Source organism: Rhinolophus hipposideros, assembly GCF_964194185.1.
Source record: "Rhinolophus hipposideros genome assembly, chromosome: 7".
NCBI lineage: Eukaryota > Metazoa > Chordata > Mammalia > Chiroptera > Rhinolophidae > Rhinolophus > Rhinolophus hipposideros.
The window spans coordinates 38,250,503-38,269,412 of record NC_138053.1 but is presented as its reverse complement, the minus strand read 5'-3'; the positions used below and the strand labels follow the sequence as shown (position 1 = coordinate 38,269,412).

The 18,910-nt window shown below is 37.6% G+C and overlaps 1 protein-coding gene across 4 annotated transcripts in view; it reads right to left on the bottom strand.

The window, feature by feature from the left end:
* The window catches only part of ARB2A (ARB2 cotranscriptional regulator A), a 388,747-nt gene extending 371,665 nt beyond the window's left edge, over window positions 1–17,082 (bottom strand). The window contains exon 1 of one of the 4 annotated variants that reach the window (XM_081054485.1): window positions 16,916–17,082. The gene's annotated coding sequence lies outside the window, so the exon portion shown is untranslated. The remainder of the gene's footprint in view (window positions 1–16,915) is intronic. The other 3 variants (XM_081054484.1, XM_081054486.1, XM_081054487.1) reach the window with 3 other exon arrangements.
* Window positions 17,083–18,910: the final 1,828 nt, after the last annotated feature.

Below are 18,910 nucleotides of genomic sequence, written 5' to 3'. Positions count from 1 at the left end.
AGTTACCTCAAAATACAGTCACCAAAAAAAAAAAAAAAAAAAAAACTTTTATAATCTCCCAGTTTTTGTGAATCAGAAATTTGGGAGCAGCTCAGCTGTGAGGTACTGGCTCAGGTTCATGAGATTACAGTCAAGATATATTGGCAAGGTCTGCAATTATCTGAAAGCTTGATTGGGGCTAGAGATGGTTCGGTCACACAGATGAATTATTGGTAAAGTTGCTAGAGAGAGAGAGAGAGAGAGAGAGAGAGAGACAGAGACAGAGACAGAGACAGAGAGACAGAGAGAGAGAGAGAGACAGACAGGACAGAGAGAGACAGAGACAGGAAAGCAAGGGGAAAGCTGCAAAATTCTCACCATCAATTCCTCAATATTCTATTGACACAGGGCAACCCTACTCCGTGTAGGAGGGGCTACACTGAGGCATGAACATCAAGAAGCAAAGATCATTGGGGACCATCTTTAGGTCTGGTTATCACAACTAGAAAAGGCTGTTCTCCAATTGTAAGAGGGCACATATACTGTAGTATACTGATAGAAATGAATAGTAATAACAGTGAAAATGAACGAACCAGAACTACACTCAAAAAACAAGGGTGAATTTTCCAAAAACTATACTGAATAAATAAGTCTCAGAAGACTACATATAGTATGATACCATTTATATAGATCTCAAAAACAAACGAAAGTAAAACAATTTATTGGTATCATAATTTAGGTAATAAAATTCTAAGAAAACTCAAGAGAAAAACACAAAATTCAGAATGGTTGCTTCTAGGAAGGTGGGAGGAGCATGAGATGAGGAGAAACACATAAGTGAATGCAAGTTGTTGATAGTGTTTTGAATGTTGGATTGAGTGGTAAATTTACAGCTATTCATTATATTATTATGGTATATAACCAGCATAGGTCAGCCACTTTTGAACTGGTATATAATATACCTATTATCACACACAGGCCCTTCTTGCATATAACATTTTTTATTTATCAACAATAAAATATTTTAAAATACAACTACACACTTCTCAAAATGTCGACTGTCATTTATGTTTTTGTTCTTTGCTTGGTATACTACCACTAGTAAATATAACAAGCAAAATCTGCCTTTGAATATACAAGTCATTAAAAATTTTAAAAGCTGGCATATGGGTAAGTTATAAGCAACTTACAAAGGAAAGATGAGAACTTAGAATTCAATTCAGAATAATCTGACCCCATGGCTACTAAAGGATGGGCTCATCTGGTCACAAAAAAAATATTTCCCACAGAGGATCATCTACCAGTCTTTCAACATGACACAAAAATGGGCTTTAACACTGAGGAAAAAAAAATAACTTTCCTTGTTTTTCTAAAATAAGGTGAAAAAGGAAAATGCTGTAACAGCAGCCACTGGAGGGAGGACTTGTTGTTAGAATGAGAATAAAACAAACATAAAATGTTTTATCTGGTGCTTTGTCTGAACATAACATTTTGTTAAACTCATTTCTATTTGTTTAAATGACAAATGCTGAAAATATTGCTTTTTCTGCATGAGAGTTAAACTTCCTTTCACTGAAAAACAGATGTTGATTCAACCATCTTTTATTGGTACACAAATTAGCAGTAAGAAAATTATAAAGCTGCCTGGACTAACAAAGAATTAGCACCAATGCTTAGTCTGAGTGTATATTTAAAGGCCTATACTAGATTTTAAATAAGCCTGTATTTTGTTCATTTGAAATATACACAAAATTTGCTATAATACCTCAGGCACTACTTAGTCCCTAAGTAACTACCTGAAATCTGACTATAGATAAATTGGCAGAGCTTCCATAAATTTATGGCACTGCTCTTCATATTGTTATTGTGTTTTAATTTCTAATGAAAACATTTATATATTTTATATTTGTTGATGTAGAACTGGTTTTACACACACACACACACACACACACACACACACACGATCGCAACACAAGCTACAAGCCTCCAGTGCTGGGCCTTTTACAAAACATTAAGTACAGTGGTACTATTTAAAGAAAGTTTATGTAAAGATTCAAAGCAAAAAAAAAAAAATGATTCAAAGCATAAAATTAAAATTATAGATTAGAAGGGCATAAAAGTGAGCTCCTTCACAATTCCAGTTTTTATGTTAATAAGTGGTTATACACTATACAACAGACACCAGGCTTGTGTAAAATCCTGAAATAATTCCAAAAGTAACAACATCCCTTCCATTTTAAAATGATTCCTTACACAATCAATATTTTGGAGCTGACTTCTTAAACTCAAGAATCCTACTGCGATTTAGTCAGTGAGCCAACAAAACTGTCAGTCAGTTCTGAATAAGAACCGTACAGAAGAAAAGGCAAGAAATGAAGTGTAGAGTAAACTGAAATAAATTCACTGGAAGAGCATAGAAATTCATCTGACAAGGTATTCAACTGAATAGGGAACACCTAAACTAAGAAAACGGATTTAAAAAATAAACCAGTAACAAAAGATATGGAAAAGTAAGAATACAATTTGTCCCAAAAGAAAAAAATTAACAAAGGTATCAATTAAAATGATGTACTATACCAAAGATGTTTCTAAAATACTATATTTATATTTTAAATATACATGGAAACTATTTTAGGACTTTTGTAGTATAATTTAAGAAATTTTTTAATGAAATAATTCACCCTTAATTTACTCATACATATTTTAACTCTTAGCTCTACCTAATATCCATATGGCTTTAAAAGTAAATAGTAATTGGAAAAGTGTCAAATGTATTCATTGACCAACAATAAACCAAAAGCTAAAGTTTTATAAGTATAGAATATAAAGGATAGAAAAAAATAACCTCACCCAAATGTTTTGCAGAAATTAAAAATAAGTCTTAGGGAGTAAGACATATTAATAAATAAGTTATCCAATAGCTCCATAATTTTGTAGGTGAATGTGTGTGTTATACTTTAAGGTTGAAATTAACTACAACAGACATAAATGACTATCTCTTTGAAATGTTTGTTACAGCTCCTCTCAGGCCAATATATTTTTTAAAAAAAGGTGTTTGGATTTTGAAAGAAATACATTTTATGATTATAGTCTAAGACACTATAAAGAAGAAAACTTTTCTTATTTTTTAGAATAATCTTGAACTCAAATTGCGTTTATTTCAGTTTACTAAAATTTTGTTTTTTCCATGTCTTTCATAATAAAATTCACTGCTTAATTAAGACATGAAGTTTAAACTTGAAGACATGAAACATTTCTCATTCACTAATTACTATGCCTGAAATATTTTCCTCAAGTGATGTATTTCCCTAAGTACTTCCTGGAATTGAGCTCTTTCTAGTTTGTATTACGGTCAGCTGTGCACAGGCCATATCACTTCTCAGAGAATAAGGGCTGTGTCTTACTCATTTTGACATCTCTTACATATTAGGCTCATAAATGTTGACTTAAATGGGGATTGTTTATTTTAAAAAAAACCACAAATCTTAAGAGAAAAAATTGATTAAGTTGTGCCTCATTAAAATTAAAAACATTTGCTCTTCAAAATAACATTAAGAAAATGAAAAAGAAGCCACAGACTGGGAGAAGATATTTGGAAGACATGTATCAGGAAAAAAACAAAACAAAACAAAACAAATTTGTGTGCAGATTATACAAAGAACTCTCAACTCAATAAGACAATCTAATTTAAAAGGAGGCAAAAATTTTGAACAGCTACTTCTCCAAAGGAGTCATACAAATAACCGACGAGAAATGGCATAAGAAAACATTTGGAGGTGACAGAAATATTCACTATCTTAATTGTGATAAGATAGCTTCATGGATGTATGCCTCAACGTATCAAATTATGCACTTTAAATATGTACATCTTATTTCATTTATACCTTAATAAAAACAGATAAAAGTAAGATGACTTTTAAATTAAAAAAAAAAATGGGATTGGCATAATTTATTCTATTTCCCTAAAATCTTTACATGTTATTTTAGTATTCATTTCATGTGTGTAGAAAAAAAATATGAGAAATATATAAACTACTTGAGAAAGGATTATTTTATTACATTTCAGTCAAACATTATTATTTATTCCAAGAGAGATTAGCAAATACACTTATATACAAAAATAACCTAAATATCACAAGTATTTAGCTTTGAGTGTTATTGTAATTGTGATTAAGGAATCACAATTACTAAGACTATAAACCAGAAAAATAGTTCTAAATATCAAAACTTCAAGTATTCATATACTTTCTTAATACATTAGAAATAATTAGATTTCTAATCCTATTACTCTAGCCAGTTGAGAATATTGACACACATGAAAAGGGCAAAAAAAGAAACTTAAGCTGATCTTCAGCAAATGTCTAATAACTTCTATAGATTTAGAGGGCTTGGGAGTAGATACAGACATGGGGTATTTCACAAAGACTAAAACGTTCTAACACTAATGACCTTTACTGAATTAGAACCAGCCTACAGTTTCCTACTATTCTTTCATTCATTTGCTTAATAAAAATGTCTTAAGTGCCTCAAACATATCAGATTTTGTGTTTGATAGAAACGATGCCAAAAGGCAGAAAAGCAAATGGTTAAAACAACTGACACTTGAGCCATATTGTCTGTGCTTACATTTTAACTCAGCCATCTATTCTATGTATTACCTAGGGCAAGGTCTTAACCTCCAGTTCTGCAGTAAACGGTTAACTCAGCAGACTTGTGGTGCAGACTTGGGATGTTCAAACCCTCTACACTCTGAAGAAAAGGACTGGCCTTGACTGACTTCTATGAAACAACCTATAAGCTCTTGGAATGTCAAGCCTCATAAGACATCTTTGTACACCTGAGTTATTAGCCCAAGCCTTCCAGTTTGTACGAACCATGTCATTTATGGCGAATGCCCATTTTTGTTTACCTGGGTCCTGGGGCAGGCTGTATCTGTTTAATCTCTGTGGGGACTGAAGATTGAGAAGGTAAGGTCAGTTATGTGGGCACTCCATGACTACCTGACTGATGCCCAATAAAACCCTGGACATCAAGGCTCAGGGAAGCGTCCCTGGTTGATAACACTCTGCACTTGTTGTCATACATTGTTGTTGTGAGAATGAAACACTTTCCATTTTACTCTACTGAGAGAGGACAACTGGGAGCTAGTGCCTTGGCTCTCCTGAGCTCTGTCCTATGTGCTTTATTTTCTGATTTTAATCTGTATCCTTTTACTGTAGTTAACTATGGCTGTGAACATAGCAGTCTGAGTTCTGTGAGTCCTTCCCGCAAATCAGGAAGCCTGAGAGGGTCTTGAGAACCTTCAACACTGTTTCCACATCTGAAAAAAGCATTTAATGTTAGTACCTACTTAAAGAATAGCTTTGGGGATCAAATGAAGTCATCTGTGTTAAGAACTTAGAACTTATTTGCTGCTTCTCATGCTGTTACAAAAATGAGTGGTCCTAAAGTTGAATAACTTGGTTTAGTGAGACCAAGCTAAACTAAATTGCAAGTGCTAAAAAATTATGCACAATTCATCAGAGGAACAAAAAGCATCGTTTCCTTATTTCCTATCCCCAACACTCTTGTCTTCACTTAGGTCCCCCATCATTTCTCACTTCTTGACTGGACTGTTGGACTATCCTTGTAACAGTATAAACCTTGCATGACTACCTGACATTACCATCACCAACCACCATCACCTCCACCACTGCCTGATCCAACTTTATATTCCTTCAACATGATTCTATACCCTTAGAATCCATTATTCCTCTGATTTCTGTAGATATAAGGCGGCTCTGTGAAAAGTGTTAGAGAAAGCCTACGATAGGCAGAAGAGCCTATTAATAGAAGCCCCACGGTCTTTGATAAGGCTGTGGATAAGGACTTGCAAGAAAGCAAAGTAAATGTCATTAGAAACTTGAGGAAGGAGTATCCTTGTTATGTAGAAGCAGAAACTTTAGCAACATTGTCCCGTGGAGTTATCTGGAAAGTAGAAAATGTACCTAATAAATTGGCTAATCTCACAAAGGAGATTTTCAACCAGAGTGTTGAAAGTGCCACCTGGTTCTTTTTGCTGCTTATAGTAAAACATGAGAAGTGACAGAAAAAAATAATGAAAGGACAGTGAAACAAAAAGGAGCAAAGAGTTGTTCTATGAATGCCACTGTCAAGAGAATAAAAAGACAAGCCACAAACTATTTGCAAAATATATATCTGATAAAGATATCTTATCCAAAATACATAAAGAATTCTTAAAAATTCAACAGTAAGAAAACTCAATTAAAAAAAAAAAAAGGGTCAAAGACCTGAATAGACACTTCACCAAAGAAGATAATATGGATAGCAAATAAGCTTGTTAAAAGATGCGCAACATCATATGTCATTAGAAAACTGCAAATTAAAACAACAGTGAGACACCACTACACACCTATTATAATTGCCAAAACCCTAAACACCAAATGCTGGTGAGGGTAAGGAGCAACAGGAACTCTCATTCATCACTGGTGACAATACAAAATGGTACAGCCATGTTGGAAGACAACTTGGCAGTTTCTTACAAAATTAAACATACTCTCACCATATAATCCAGGAATCACGCTCCATGGTATTTATCTCGATGAGTTGAAAACTTGCAAAAACCTGCAGAGATGTTTATAGTAGCTTTCATCATTAGTGTCAAAATTGGAAACCACCAAGATGTCCTTCAATAGTGAATGAATAAATCAACGGTGGTACATCCACACAATGGAATATAATTCATCACTACAAAAAGAGCATTCAAGCCATGAAAAGACAGGGAGAAGATTTAAATGCATACTACCATGTTTCCCCGAAAATAAGACCTCACCAGACCATCAGCTCTAATGCGTCTTTTGGAGCAAAAATTAATATAAGACCCGGTCTTATTTTACTATAATATAAAACCAGGTCTATAATATGATATGATGTGATAGGATAGGATAGGATAGGATAGGATAAAATATCGGGTCTTATATTAATTTTTGCTCCAAAAGACGCATTAGAGCTGATTGTCTGGCTAAGTCTTATTTTCGGGGAAACACGGTACTAAGCAAAAGAAGCCAATCTGAAAAGGTTATATACTACATGATTCCAACTATACAATATTCTGGAAAAGGAAAAACTACGGAGACAGTAGAAAGATCAGTGGTTTTCCGGGGTCAGGGATAGGGGGTGTGGAGGAGAGATGAACAGGCGGTAAAACTTATTTTAGGGCAGAGAAACTATTTTGTATGATACTAGGATAGTAGATACATGTCATTGTACGTTTGCCCAAACCCATAGAACGTACAACACTAAGACAGAACCCTAATGTAAACGATCGGCTTTGGGTGATGATGTGTCAGTGTAGGTGAACTGATTATAAGAAACGTACCACTGGTGCAGGATGTTGACAGTGGAACAGGCTGTGCAAGTGTGGGGGCAGGGAGGATATGGGAAATATCCCTCGGAACTTTCTCCGCAATTTTTCTCTGAACCTAGAACTATTCTGAAAAATAAAGTCCATTTAAAAACTTTCTCTCCAGAAGGCAAATAATGCTAAAATGAAGACATGTCTTCTGAGCAAAGATCAAATCTAGGTCACTACCAGGAAAACATGTTTCAAAGACAAAGCTGGGGGTAGAACTGAAAAATCTTTTGTTAAAACCTCAACAAATCAAAAATCCTAAAAGCTCAAAAATCCTAAAAGCGGTGCCTTAGAATACAGGCAGACAAAAAGCCCTCTAAAGAGAATAGAGTGTATATTATTGATCCTCTCAAGCAATAAAGTTCCAGGAAGCGCGAGGGCATTGTCCCTCAGCCTTCTTAGCAGGAGCCCAAAGATTGATCTCAAAAACATTTCGAGAGGCGTGGCTTTTGTCTAAAGGAATGTATCTGAATAGATTTCACAGGACATCCACAAGATTTATAAAAGATTAATACATTTTTTTTATTTAATGTTTAAAAGATTTAATATATTTTAAATGAAGACAGACCTTTGGACTCCAAAATTCCACTGGCAGGAGGAAGCAGGCTGAGAAAACTACTCATCTGCAAACATCTGCTATCTTTCATGAAAAAAAAACAACTGATAAAACCAAGAACAAAAAGCTGAGAATCCTATTCCCAGGCTTCCAACCTAATCAAAAAACTTTTAATATTTGCCTGTCCGGACCTCAGAATTGCTATGAACCGGTGACATCTTTGTGTCTCCCATTTTCCCCTATGCCTGTCCCACCACAGTATGCTAGGTCCTGGGGGTGAGGAAAGGCAGATGGAGAGGCACCGTATTCAAGGAGCCGTGGTTAAGGAACTACACCCAAAGAACCCCGTCTCCACCTAGACCCGCTTTAGATGATGAGATTCTGGACTCTGAGATGATATCGTAATGGAATGAGACATTTGAGGGCCTTCCAAAGAAGGTGCATCTGCATGTTGGAAAGACAGAACCCACTGGGGAGTGTGGGGATGTGGGACCAGCTTCCCCTGTCCCGTTTTCATAGGCTCGTGTGGTCTCCTCCTACACTGCACCTGAGTTGGTCTGTACGACCAATACCAAACAGGAGAAGCATTACTATCACACCTCTGAGACTGTAGCTTCTGTCTCGGGGGCTGTCTCACTGCCTCAGATCACTGCTCTAGGGAAAGCATGTTGTGGGCAGCCCTGTGGAGAGGCCTGTGTGGTTTGTGAAGCTTCGTGGGCAGCCATGTGATGAGCCTGAAGCAGAGCCCACACCCAAACTACAGATGGCAGCAACCCCGGCCGATACTGGAACTACAACCTCCTCAGAGATCCTACACCACAACCACCCAGCTACGCTCTTCCTAAATTCCTGACCCTAAGAGACTGTGTGAGGTAAAAAAATAAATAAATAAATAAAAAGTTGTCCATTTTAAGCTGCTGAATTTTGAGATAATTTGGTATACAGCAATAGACAAAATATATTTAAGTCCACGGTGAACTACTGGACGTCACTTAAGCTCTCAGATTCATTCGTTCTCAACATTACTGAATTACTTACTGATTTTCCAATTCAACAATAATTTATTTTCTACGTGAGGAAAGTTTCCTCTGGATTTACTAAAACAAGAATGCTTTCTTTTACTGTCTTTAGATTTAAAAAATAGCAGAAAATTAGCTTATATAACTCAGTATTTTCAGTATTAAAGATTAGTCTGCCTGAAAGTCTTTCTTCATTGAGAGACAGATATCACACTTTTAATTATAACATTAGAACAATTAAAAACACAAATACATATGCTTGTTTATACAAAAATAATTATACATACTTCTTATTGAGGAAAATATACAAAATAAATAAGCTTGTTTCAAAGAAATTGTTCTCAATGATAAAACTGAAATGTCTAGTTTCTTAAAATTACTCAGAGTACGCCTAATGAAGATAATCCTAAGGCAGATAAAATTTACACCATTAACTCACACTGCTTCAAAATAATGAAATATTACCCATAAACAATAATATTCTAATCCTAATTACCTGTCAAATACATTAGCACAAACTGATTTATCATCATTAGTTACATAGAAAAAGATCCTATAAAAACAGAACAGACATAAAAAATGTTTTGATGCTGCAAGAGATAGGTACAAAATAATATGGTCTCCAAATAAACCAAGTTTGTTGGATCCTAGAACCAAACCTAGAGCTATCCTGTTTAAAGTATAGGCCAGAACCAACCTACAGATAAGACCCTACCACTACCTTGATTGACAGCTGCTTAAGGGAGGTCACTGGAGCAAAATGGGATCCAAAAAAAAAGTCTACGAATAATTTACAGCCTACGCTACTACTCATAATGAGTCTACACGGAATACCATACCCTGATCACTGCAGGTATCTAGAAAAATTAAAGGGTGGGTCTACTATCCACAGAGAGGCAAAGACAAACAGAATCCATGCTAAAGTTTGCGTAATGCAAGAACCAGCAATTCAAATGTGAACAGGTATCAGAAAGTTAGCAGCAAATGCAGGCAGTGAGGTCTCTAAGTCAAGCTTGCACTGTGAGTGTGAGGCTTCAACACACTGGAAAATCAGGCTCACTTCAAGGGAATCGCTATTTGCTTTACTGTTGCTACACAGAAGGAAGGCCCAGGACGCTGCAACTTCCAATTTCTCAGGAAAAACCCAAAATCTGAATTTTTACTGTAATTAGCTGGAAACTAATTTTAAAACATTGAAGATTGTGCAGATCCATTAAGCCTGGGTGGGGCGGGGGTTCTCCAATTTGCAAACTCTGCTCTGTACAGTATTATAGTACTCCCCATATAGTTCTGCGACAGTCAGGGCAAAAAGAGATATACCACTAATAAAAATAAGACTATGGTGATCTAATAGAATAATTCCTCAGAAAGTGGAATCAGGTCGAAAGTACTTTCCAAAAGCAAGCCGACATGATTACTCCCATTTTTGGAACACATCATGAGTCTCAACTATTGGCACAGGTAATTGACATTTCTTCAACCTAGCTGACATTTAAAAAAATGAAAAAATTAAAATATGGTAATAATATTTCCCTCTGCTCTCAGGCCTTTACCATATATATCTGTGTGTCTCAAACGTCTTCATTTACAACTCATGATATATCTCCCTATGCCATATCTACATTTGGATAGTATGATTCCTGACATATCATTACTATTTAGGACTAATTCTAATGTCAACGTTTGTAATTCTATTCCTTGCAAACACATAACTCCAAGTCTTATTTTTGTGTCACTTTTCTCTAGTCCACATTTTTTGACATCTTATTGGTAAATTTCTAAAATGTTACACCATTTCAATACCCGTAAGTAAAAAATCAATGCTTATAATTCAAATATTATACTTAGTTCCTCAAAATTTGGAAGGTCCCTATATTCTACCTTAGATTTTTTCATTCTCTGATTTACTTTTAAAAAATGCCCACCAAAACGCGTTAGCCATGCCTACAAAATAGGAATAAACACACACACATACACACACACAAACTGTGGATGAATACGTATCTATTAATTTTGTTCTAGTAAATTCTCCTTTGCTTTTTATATCTAATTGAAACCTCTCTAGTCACTGTCAAAGCCCTAGGGATACCTAAATGTAGCAGGTTAAGTTCCTAATAAATTCAGGGTAAATCCATTTTTTTAATGTTTTACAGTACTTTTTAAAATAGCTTTTTAAAAGAAATTTGTGACAAATTTTGTTAGAAGGTAAATTTCCTCAATTGATCTATTTTCAAAATGTAGAGAAAATTAGATTGAATGTTCTTAAAGCATAACTGTATTACTTTTCTATCATCTTTGACTCCATTTTCCTTCTTCCTTTCATCTTCTTTCATGTAACTTCTTTTTTTCTCAGTCACTTTAAATAGCACGCAATCTAAAATTCTTCATTAAAGCCTTTCTGATCAATTTCTCCTTTCAAGTTTTTGAACAATTTCAGGTGATTCAACTTTAAAGATGGTCTATGGACAACCAAGTTCATTAAATTCTTTCTTTTTTCTTTTTTAATTAAAATTTATTGGGCGTGACAATGGTCAACAAAATGGCATAGGTTTCAAGTGTACAATTCTATAATACATCATCTATATATTGCATTATGTGTTCACCACCCAGAGTCAGTTCTCCTTCCATCACCATATATTTGACCCCCTTTACCCTCTTCTACCATCCCCCGACCCCCTTACCCTCTGGTAACCAAACGGCCAACAGATATAAGAAAAAATGTTCAACTTCACTAGCTATTAGGGAAATGCAAATCAAAACCACAATGAGATATACCTCACACTGGTCAGAATGGCTATCATCAACAAGACAAATAATAACAAGTGTTGGAGAGGCAGTGGAGAAAAAGAAACCCTCATACATTGTTTGTGGGAATGTAAATTGGTATAGCTGCTATGGAAAACAGTATGGAGGTTCCTCCAAAAAAATTAAGAATACCATTACCATATGACTCAGCAATCCCTCTCATGGGTATCTACCCCAAAAAATCTGAAAATATTTATCCATAAAGAGAGTTAATGGAATTGTAACAGCTATATATGATGTCAGAGGGGTAGTAGACTGGGGGGGGGGGCTGTCACTGTGAGAATGTAAATGTCTATACATTGTTTTGCACACCTGAAACTAAAAATAAATAAATAAATAAATAAATAAATAAATAAATAAATAAATAAATAATATCGTATGTACCTCTATGTTCACTGCAACATTATTTACGGTGGCCAAGACATGGAAACAACCAAAGTGTCCTTCAATAGGTGATTGAATAAAGAAGATGTGGTATATATACACAATGGAATGCTATTCCTCCATAAGAAACAATGAAATAGTGCCATTTGCAACAGCATGGATGGATCTTGAGATTATTATGCTATGCAAAATAAGTCAGATAGAAACAGTTGAGAACCGTATGACTTCACTCATATGTGCAATGTAAAACTGAAAGCAACTAAAGAACAAATCAAGCAAATAAAGAAACAAAAACTCATAGACACAGACAAAAGTTCATTAAACTCTAAACATTCCTCTACTAGAGCACAAGCAATCCAATCACTTATTAAGAAAATAATAGATCAGCCATTAACTGGCATATTAGTGTGCTCAGGCCGGCGTAACAAAATACCAGAGTAGGTGGCTTAAACAACAAAAATTTATTTTCTCACAATTCTGGAGGCTAGAAATCCCAGATCAAGGTCTGGGAGGGTTAGTTTCTGGTGAGAACCCTCTTCCTGGGTTACAGATAGCAGCCACGTTGTTGCTGTATCCTCACTGGGTGGAGATACAATCCAAGAGATCTCTGTTGTCTCTTCTCATAAGGACACTAATCCTATCAGATCAGAGTTTTACCCTATGACTTCATTTAACCTTCATTACTTTATTGGGGTTAGGGTTTCCACATATGAATTTTGGAGGAACACAATTCAGTCCATAGCAAACAGAAAGGAAAGCATGAGGGGATTTTATCATGTTCGTGGACATTTGTGTTATAATATTCTTGACACTTTTCCAAATACCCTCTAATCTTAGAAAATAGGTTACTTCAATATCAGTTCATTTGGCCCTGCTTTCAAAAGCTAAGGCCACTTATGTCCCTAAGCAGAGAGGAAGGAAGGAGCAGAGGAAGGAGATGTAGAAGTTGTTAGACAACTACAGAGTTAGAGGGTATGGCCCTCACAAGAGACTATCCTCACCTCTAATACCAACTGCAAGTTCAGAAGATTCCCAAGCCCCCTCAGGTTCAATCATTCCCTAGAATTATTATTAGATAATAAATTATTATTGTTATTGCCATTTTATTTTCGGGGAAACACGGTAGCTGTGAAACTTTGAGCAAGTCAGTCCTCTGACACCTCATGTGTAGCAAATTAATCAATTTTAATTTGCCACTGTGATAAGCAAAATTGTGGCACAATTTTTCATTCATTAAATTAAAGCAAAGTAATTGACTTAAATGAGTTTTGTAACTGAAATAGCTAAATGTAGTACCCCAAGCATATTTAATAGATAATGATAGTGTACAAAACACTCAATAGAAAAAAAAAAAAAGATGTTACCTTTAATTATTGAGCCATTAGCTATTCTGGATTTAAAAAAAAAAAGCTTTTCCTCATTAGACACATAATCTAAAAAATTTTTTTTAACAATGATGAACAATGTTAAATTAGACAATTATTCACTGAATTACTTAATTAAATCTCATTACTCTATGGATAAAAATTGTGTGATGGTCTGAAAAACTCAGTTTATTCCTGTAGGATTGTATATACTACACATCTTCCAAACACTAACTGTTCAACCAGATGGACTGACATACATTACTTGATGTACAGTAAGGCTGACTGAATTACTCAAGGCCAACTGGCTGACTTGAGCACCACGTGCCAAGATACAGCTGAAGATTTGCACTCTCTCACTCTATCCACCATCCCGTTCCAATCTGTAGAGCTATGTGACTTTCTGTCACTTTATTGCTGGACCCCCTCTCCTCTGCTTTTCATCCATTACTGTTCCTGACCTTCGTTGCCACTTTCCATCTAGCCATCTGCAAACGCTATACTGCTATACAAAACTTCTTTTCTCTGTTTCATCATTTTGTCTCTTCTGTGTCCTGCTCTTCTCAGCTACCAGATAAAAGAGATCCACTCCACAGGCATAGTGAGCCAATCAATACACTCCTTGCTTTCTAATTAAAAAGAAAAAAAACATCAAAGCTGGTCAGGATGATCTTTGGCTTTTCTGAACTGTTTTCATCACAATCTGATACTCAGTTTCATTCACTGTTACAAAAGATGCTTTATGGTTCCTTTTATTTACAGCAGATACTTGCTCTAGACCTTGAAGTTTTGACAATTATAGTATTTTAGTGTTTAAAAAGCAACAGAAGAGACAGAGTGGAGTGGCTGCCTTCTTAACCCTTAAGTTTCATCATTAAAAAAAAAAAAACTCCAAGAATTTCTATTAAAATCAGATCTTAAAATAAATGGATAGTACTCGAAAAAAGATATACATATGGCCCCAAAGCATATAAAAAGATGCTTCATATCACCAATTGCTAGGGAAATACAAATAAAAACCACACGAGATACTACTTCACATCCATTAGGATGGCTATTACCAAAAAACAGAAAATGTGTTTGGCGAGGATGTGGAGAAATTGGGATCTCTATGTATTGCTGGTGGGAATATAAAATAGTGTAGCCACTGTGGATAATAGTAAGGAAATTCCTAAAAAATTAAACATAGAACTACCATATGATCTAGAAATTCCACTTTTGGGTGTATACCCCAAATAAATGAATGTAGGACTCAAGCAGATATTTGCACACCCATGTTCACAGCAGCATTAATCACAGTAACCGAAAGGTGGGAGCAACACAAGAATCCATGAACAAATGAATGGACAAACAAAATGCGGTATATACACACAAATAAATACTACTGAGCCTTAAAAAGGAAGGATATTCTAACACACGCCTAACATGCATAAACCTTGATGACAGTGTGCTAAGTGAAATAAGCCAGTCATAAAAGGACAAATGTTGTATGGTTCCACATACATGAAGTACCTATAGACACAAAAAAATCCAGAGACAGAAAGCAGATTGATGGTTGCTGGGGGATAAGGTGAGGGGGAAATAGGGGAGTTAATGCTTAAAGGATGCGAATTTTCAGTTGAGGAAGATAAAAAGTTCTGGAGATGAATGGTAGTGATAGTTGTATAACAACAGTATGAATGTCCTTAATGCCACTGAAATGTACAGTTAACAATAGTTCACATGGTGAATTTTATGTTATGTATCTTTTACCACAATAAAAAAATGGATGAAAAGTAAAGGTAACATAGAGCAGATAAGTGCCTGCTACGGAATCATTGTAAAGCAGCGACTCAGCACCCGCTCCCTGCACAAGAACGCAGGACATGGTGAGGCCAAAAAGGAACACTCAGGGAGCCATAAATAGGGGAGTCATATCACTATATCCTCGATGGCAGCTGGTCAAGACACAAAAGCAAACATCTGCCAATACCCCAACTAGGGGTCTTCCTGCACTCTATTTCGCTGGCTGCTGGGCGAGACACAGGAAGTAGGATCAACACGATCCGCAGTCCACAATCCACTTGCTAACTGCACTTGCAGGCCGCGTTCCAAGATTGCTAGCGTAGCCACAGCAGTTATATTAGTGGCTAATGGCTAACTGGTTACAGCTGATGGCCAACTAGTCACAGTTGATGGCATCTACTACCAGAGCCAGCACCTTTCCACGTGAGGCCGAGAGCCTGGAAACTGCTTTCCGGGACTCTGTCCCCACAGATGTTCACAGCTTCACATACATTTCCTTTTTGATCTTGATAATATTCTTCCATTTGCCAGACTTGCAGCAGCCACTGCCTCAAAGCCATCCAGAGCATGCCTGGTTTAGGTTTCACTGGTTAAGTGGAAGGAACATCTGGTTTAAAAGTCAAAGGAAAGCCTGGAACTAACACTGACTGACAGTCAACCTTAATTAAGGACGTCAAACTTTGACTCCATCTCTAAATACGCTAAAGGAATACAATGTATCTCTGCTAAAGGAATACAATGTATCTCTCCCGCACAATGCAAGATAAAGAACAAGGATAAAGAATTGACTTCTAACACTGCATTAAGACAAAAAGATACTATGTTGCATAACAAACAACACACTGCACATATTTTATTAAGTTACAAGGCACTTGGTATTCTGAAAACCACAGAATTCCCCTTTACATCTTTTCTGATTTGGGGAAATGGACAAACACAACGAAACGGATTGTCAATATATACAGCCAAATATTAAGTAATCAGTTACTTGGTCCAACAGATACCCACTCTGGAGCACTAGAAGAATATGTTAAATCTATGGATGGGGGAGAGAGAAGACTGCTTCCAAAATATGCAAAACTTTTTTTCGAAGTCAAAAGCATTCCACAAGAATTCATGCCAGTGAAATGTTCCATCAGCGCCCATGCATGTTTACAACTTCTGGGAGCATTTTCTAACTGCACTCTAACCTTCCGTCGGCAATAAAGGACTTTTGGTAAAGCTATGGCAGTTGATCATTTTTGCAAAAAAAAAAAAAAAAACTCTTTAACCAGAGATGCGCAGTAGCTCCTCTCCCGAGAAAGAGTAGGAGGGCCCATGACTCAAGGGTCTCTGGGAATCACAGAACCGCATCTGTCCAGCTGTAGGGGAAGGCATTCGGGGAGCGCACGTGTCCGGCCCCGCCAGAAGTGGAAATGGCAGTTGGAACCCGCGCGCCAGAGGGGTCCGGGACACGGGGCGGAGGTGTCCGCAGGAAATTCCGCGTAGCTCCGGGCAGCCTCCCGCCCTGGGGCCAGCGACCTCCGCCCGAAACGGAGCAGGCCAGCCCCCTACTCTGATTGCGGCCCAGGCCTGCCCCGGGATGTCACATCCCAGCAACCGCAGGTCCTACCTGAGCTCTTCCCCCAGCTACAGGGCTGCGGGGGGAGGCGGGAGGAGGCGTGGCCTTCCAGCTCTCCAGTCCAACTCCCTCGTGCAGTTAAGACTTTCTCTCTCGGGATCCGCGCCCCGAACAAGTTCAAGTTGCACTTCCGGGGTCCGCGAGCGATGAAAACGTCATTGCGCACGCGACGGCGACAGACCCGGAAGTAGACGGGGCGGGGCCGCGGGCTTGGTTCCTGTGGCTCTAGGTGGGCTGGGAGGGAGACGCGGGGGAGCTGAGGGTGTCGTGTTCTCTCCCTGCGGGCTCTGCTCGCCCTCCCTTCACCTTCCTTCTGAAACGACGGGCAGCGCTTCCTGGAGCCACCCTGACGCCTCGTTCGCCAGCAGAATTTAAAAAACAATAACCGGAGGGACCATGCAGCGAAGTGCCTCCTTGCCCACTGTGGTGTATCCGACTTACCAGGTTCATTCAACTCCTGAAACGACGAGACGTGGGAAAGTCGAGATTTGAAAGATAACATTTACCTGTAAATTGTCACTGAGCTAAAGTGGGAAATCGAGGGGAGACTCCCTGATCCTGCTCTTTTTCCTATCTGCTGGATACAGCCAGGCCTTGAAAATACTGCAGGTCCGGTTCCAGCCCGCCACGGTCAAGCGAGTCCCAACCTTTGGGCTGGTGGAGGGTCTTGTATTCCATCCCTAGAAAACGCCACACCTGTGACGCCCAGTAAAATGGAGTGTGCCTGCCCTAACAGGATGGATTGGAAACAGCCGTGTCGAGCTGTAGTCACATGGTTATCGGGGGTTTTATGTGAAACTCAGCCTTTATGGCAAAAATCCCTGATAGTAAAAATTACCCACGAAAATGCCCTAAATGGCTCACGAAGTGCAGAATACATTATGTTAACTATAAACTCGAGATCTTTACTTCGTATGCAATCTCGAATGTGAGATCTTTGGGCCAGTATAACTGCTAGAGTGAAAGGGGAGTTTGTGTGTAGATATCTGGGCATTTAAACAATTCTGATAAATACAAGGGGCAACTCTCAGTCTTCACCTTACCTGTCCATTCAGCAGCCATTTGACACTGTTAAGCACATCCTCCTTGAAATTGGAACCATTTTCTTCATTTGACTTTTGTGAAATCACAGTGCTCTTTTCATTCTCCTTTGCTGGATTTTTCCTGATTTTTAAGTGTTAGTGTGCCCCAGATCTCGTCACCTCTTTATCCAACCTCGTTCCCCAGGTACTCTCATCCATTTCCTTCACTGTCTTTTATATGGTATCACAATGCTGATGGCTCCCAAATATCAGCCCTGACTTCTTTGATTTCTGTACTCACATATCTAACTTCTTATTCAACATTTCTACTAGGATATTTAACATACATTTAAAACTATGTTTTCTACCTCCCAAACCTGCTCTGTTGCACATCTTTCCACCTCAGTAAGTGGTGCATTGATTCTTACAGTTGTTCAGGTCACCCTTTGATTTCTTCTTCCTCTCACATTCCACATCCAATCTCTCAGCAAAATCTGTTGGTTCCCTTTTATAAAGGTATCCCTATTCTCACAGTTACAACTCTAGTCCTCACTGGATACAGTAGTCGTCTCATTCTACATGCATCTATTCTTACCTCCCTACAGTTTAGTCTCCAACTGGCAGCTGTAGAAATCCTTTCAAAATGCAAATCAGAATTTGTTACTTTCCCGTTCAAAACCTTTAAGAGCTTCCCTACTCAAATAAAATAAAATCCAAAATTATGTCCATAATTCCATAACATCCTGCATGATGTGGCTCCTGGCCACCCCATGCCTCCACTGTGGAAGAGTGTGGTAAGAGATCTTGGGTGGAGGTTGGGGAGCAGGAAAACTTACTCAGTAACCTAGGAGTTTCGGAAACGAGTCCCAAAGGTGATTGCCGACTCTCTTGCCTGAAAATATTAAAAGGCGAGAGACTAACTAAGGGCGCCTGTGATCATAAGGAGATACGAACTGTCAAGTTT